The sequence below is a fragment of the Triticum dicoccoides genome, chromosome 4A (genome assembly GCF_002162155.2).
Source record: "Triticum dicoccoides isolate Atlit2015 ecotype Zavitan chromosome 4A, WEW_v2.0, whole genome shotgun sequence".
NCBI classification, from domain to species: Eukaryota; Viridiplantae; Streptophyta; class Magnoliopsida; order Poales; family Poaceae; genus Triticum; species Triticum dicoccoides.
The window spans coordinates 751069759-751074932 of NC_041386.1; the positions used below are offsets into that span (position 1 = coordinate 751069759).

General features: G+C 41.3%; 1 long non-coding RNA gene across 1 annotated transcript; it reads right to left on the bottom strand.

The window, feature by feature from the left end:
• Positions 1–439: 439 nt before the first annotated feature.
• Positions 440–2760, bottom strand: LOC119288458. The gene is made up of 2 exons (XR_005141193.1): positions 2370–2760; positions 440–2256 (listed from the first exon to the last, which is right to left on the bottom strand). It is a non-coding gene; the product is annotated as an uncharacterized LOC119288458 (long non-coding RNA).
• Between the last annotated feature and the right edge of the window lie 2414 nt (positions 2761–5174).

Genomic DNA, 5174 nt, shown 5'->3' on the forward strand with positions numbered 1-5174 from the left:
CGCCGCACACACGCTTGCTAGAGTGGGAGTAGGAGAGGAGAGATCAGAGTATTGGTTTCATTCTCCGCCTGATTTTACTTTATCTGTAATCTCGGATGATATTCCAAACTTTACTTAGTCAATATAGCAGCGGCAAGTTTTACCCCTAAAAAAAAACCCGTAAAAAGCAGGTGATTCACTGGAATATGGATAACGAGGCCCACCTGGTAGCTACTCTCGGAAGCAATGTGAATGTAGGGAATGTCTATTTGACATTTGACTGTTTTTCTTTTTGAAAACAGTCAAATTTCTTGTCCAATGACAACGTTACAGCTGTACTAGCAGGGAAGTCATCAAAAAGAAGAAAAATAAACACGTAAACGGGTCGGGTAACCATCTAAACCGGTTTCTCCAGCAAAACAAAACCCCCACCTGTTCAGGGAACACGACAATACATGCCGAAGCTGGAATTACACTGGAATTAATGGGATTACACTAGAATTACACTGTAATTACACTGGAATTAATGGGGAAAATTACACTGGAATTGATGGGTAAAACTACACTGGAATTACACTGGAATCTGAGACAAAAATACTGTCGGAATGGGACAAATTACACAGTAAAACTGACATAAAGTTACAATGACATCCTAGGAAAATCACACTGTAATTACAATAAAAAATCACCCCTAGAAGAAATTACCCCTGTAAGACTAGGCCAATTTTCACTACAACACTGGAAGTCTTTGACAACACTGAAAATGTCTGATCAAACAAGTGACAACACTGAAAAGGGCTGAGCCAAAATTACACTGTAATTGAACTTAAAATTCGTTCCTGCTAGAAGTAAAACAAACATGGAACAAAGGGGAACTACACCTCGCAACAACAAATCAGGAGCCGAATTCATTAGAATACACAAAGAGCTTGACATGAGCAGCTAGCATAAGGGCATGACCAGGAAACATGCAGAAGCATCAGGGAGCATCGCAGCATGAGCAGAAAAAAGAGCTAGGCATTGGCCAGTACACCTACGGTATCCCTCATGCTACATCTACAGAGATCCGCCAAGCTACATCAACAGAATCCCGCTCACCTACAGGAACATGAGCAGCTACAGGTACATGAGCACCTAAAGATCGCCCTCTCACCTACAGGAACATGGAACATCTACAGAAGTCCACACGCTGCATCTAAACAGACGAAAGGGGAAAATGGGGCTCAATTAAAGAGATTAAACTGGAAGTGCAAACCTATGCAAATTTACAACATTAAACTAAAGAGAAAATTACACTGTAAAAATATATGGGTTATAGTGTAACTACAGTACAAACAGCAAAGTAAATATGGGTAAAATTACACTGTAAAAGGGCATCGGGTTACAGTGCAAAATGGCATCGGATTGCAGTACAGAAATTATGGGTGAAATTACACTGTAAAAGTGCATCAGAATGCAGCATAAAAACAAGACAACCTACACAGTGATTATGGGTACAATTACACCGTAAAAGGGAAATGGGTTGTAGTGTAACTACACTACAAACTACACAATAATAATAGGTTGCACTCTAAAAAAGCATCAACTTAGAGTGTAAACTAACACAGTAATTATGGGTAAAAATACACTGTAAGAAACCGTCTGGTTACAGTGTAACTACAGAGAAACTACAGAGTAACTACACGGTAATTAAGGGAAAATTTACACTGTAACACCACTAAAAATAAAGTGAAGTTACAATGTAAAAATGTGGAAAACTTACACTGTAATTACGCATCGGAATACAGATGTCAGCACAAAATACACACGATTAAAAAGTGAAAATTACACAGCAATTACATGTCAAACTACAGTGTAAATATATACGGGACCACAATGTAACTACATGACAACCTACATGGAAGATTAACGGATAAAATTAGACTGCAAAAAAGGAGGGAAATGGGGGGATACACTGAAAAAAGAGCACAGTTCCCCTGATTAATTACAGGATAAATTACACAGAAATTAGGCAGAACAAAATACACTGGCACATTAGCTAGAAAGATGGGGAATGTGGCCAAAGAATAGAATGTGGCCAAAGGCGTGATTAAAAGGACGATATATCCACACAGTAATTAGGGAAGCAAGTTGCACAATAATTAGGACAACATACAGTAGGAAACTACAGCAAAGCCATACATGGCGCATAAGGTAGAAAAAAAAGCACAGGAGAACTTCATGCGCATATCTCTGCAGAACTTTGGTTTAACATACACTCCTATTGTGGTGGAAACACTGAAAAACAAGCATCAAATTCAGTAAAAGTGCACAACAAAAGGATACAACCGGGATGAACAACAACATGGGATAAAAACGTTACAAACAAGACAAAATTCAGCGGCAATTACCAGAACTCGATCTTCAGAGGCAGCTACGGGATCCACATCAACTGAAGAACTTGCCTCTACGCCTACCTACACAACAGCAACGAGAACCAAACCGGGGGCGGGAATTGGTATGCGACTACAACAACAACAATAACACACAGACCACGCCGTGGAGACTACGCGTGGCGCACTGCAGGCTCCTACCAAAAATCACGCGCACAACCAACGCGACAGGCAAACAGCGCGAGGGACAGGGATAACCAACCAGTGCGAGGGACAGGGACGACGAGAAGAAGAGGAAGAAATCGATAACCTGCAGTGGATCAGCTCGAAATCGACATGGAACAGAAGGAATCGCCGGAATCGCCTCCCCCTCCTCTGCCGCTCGAGCTCTGTCCCTCTGCCTTATCCAAATGAGAAGGGGAACGACGCCGACGCCCCCGCTCCTAAATTCAAAAAAGACAAAAAGCCTACAGTGCTCCGGTCGGGCGTGGGGCGGAGCCGATGAAAACGGGCGAAAACAGAAAACCGCGCCCGATAAAGAAACCGAACCCCAAAACAAGTCACAACCCAAACAGAACCGAGCGTGAATCTCAGCGCGGGATCGAACGGACAGAGATTTGAATGACAACGAATTGCAAAACATTCCACTGTAAAATAGCAAAAGCGATTCTAAATGGTCCACGTCAACCAGTCCGTGAACTCCATAATAAATCCTCTGTTGATGTAGCATTACTCGCTTCAAATTCCGGAGTGTATAAAGATACTAAGATGCATTGGGCCAAAGCAGCCGTGCACTAGCGCGTGCAGGAAAGCCTAATGAATCACCGCAAGTTGCCATATAGGAGAACTCCCTTCGTTTCTAAGGCCTTGTTTGGATACGCTGTTTTATCAGAGCTGGTTTCCCGTAATCCGATCTAACCGTGTAACAAACTAAAACCACGTTTGGGTGGCCCAATAGAAACGTCGATAAGCAGAATTCGGTTTCCACAAAGCCAGGAAAGTGCGTCTAGTGAAAAACGACTAATACTCGTTTTTATAAAAACCTGGTTACATAAAACAGACTTTTTTTCCCTCCACGTCTTCCTCAACAAACTTGTTGGTGCCAACTGTGCCTTCCCGCGCAACTAGCACGCGCCCTTTTTCCAAGCTTCTATATATAAACAGGGATGCCGGCATAACAAACATCAACAAACAAGATCTGGGTACGTGCTTCTTCCATGGCTGGCCGCCGATAATGGCTGTGATCATCGATCTTCTGGCCATCGACGCTAGGCTGAGATCTCCAATCAGACGTCGCTGACCCTGCTGGGACAACAAGAGCTACCTTCCTCGACTTGTTTGCAGCAAGAAATCAATCTTCAAGAGCCTACATGTAAGATTCATAATCAGAAACTGATGAACTTATAGCAAAATTGTTCATGTTCTGAGGAAACAAGTGCAAGTATGGAACTTAAATTGCAAAGTTCTGCCAACATGTCTTTACTTGAGTGATGGATAGACAAACCTTCTCTATGCACTAGTCGTAGTTCAGCCTGAGTCGTAGTCATGTAATTTCAGTACAAAGTTGACAATTCTTTTATAGATGCGATACCCTTGATACTGATTTAGAAATTGCTTCATGAACGATCCTGCTGCCCGATACATGCACGACATCGAAATCCAGCGGCCGGTGCCCGATGTATGCGCGCATGTGTGGCCGGATTTTAAACATAGTCTATGAGTCGTCCATATTTTGTCGTGTGTATAGCACAGCTCTACTGATTTTAGTAGATCATAATTACTTCCATCATGATGGAAGACCATTGGCAGTAAATAGTACTAGTACAGATAAGTAGGGCCAAAAAGTAACAACAAATCTTTTTTTCTTCTTAAGTGATTTAACTAGTAGTAGTTTATATTGTTTTGTTTACATGTAGGAAAATATGGACGACCAAATCAAAAATATTAAGAAGGAAAAGACCGAAAAGCAGCCCATAAAGCGCCACACATGGAAATCTTCAGAGGACAAAATATTGCTCAACATATTAAAAGATCAAACTCAAAATGGAGGTAAGGAAGGAACAGGATACACAAAGAAAGCATGGCGTGAAATCCTAGAACAGTTCAATGAGTCAAAGGCAGACAAACTTGAGTTGCAACAAATAAAAAATCGTTATAAGTACTACAGGAGTTGTTATGCTAGCATAGACAGACTTCTAAAGCACACAGGGTTTCATTGGGATGACGATGATAAAATGATCAAAGCTTCAGAAGAAAGTTGGGAGGATCTCATATCGGTAAGTTGAAACACATTAATTTTGAAATATTGCTATATCATACAGTTGAATAATGGACTTACAATAAATAAACAAACTGCAGAAGGACAAGAATATTCAAGAATACCGAGACAAAGTGTGGCCTAGTTGGATAGACCTTCAGGACATTTGTGCTAGCTCTACCGCATCAGGAGTTGGTGCTATATCTAGCAAAGGGAAAGGTGGAACCAGCAAAGAACAAATTGAAATTGATCTGAATGAGATGGTAGAAGTTGAATCTGATGGAACAAATGATTCCCCTGTTGCTTGTCCTAAGAAGCCTAACACCACTAAGGTCGAGAAAAAGAAGAAGGGCAATGCAAGTGGGTCGCAAAACACTTCAAAAGGGCAAAAGCGAACAACTGATGATGCTATTAATGCAATTGATCGCCTGGCAGATGCATCACTGATCATTGCTGAATCAAAGAAAAATGCAGCACAGCAAATAGAAGCATACTCAGTGAAAGCATGTATGCAGATATTAAATAGCATGCCTAATGTTGAACCAAACAAAAAATTGAAAGCTGCA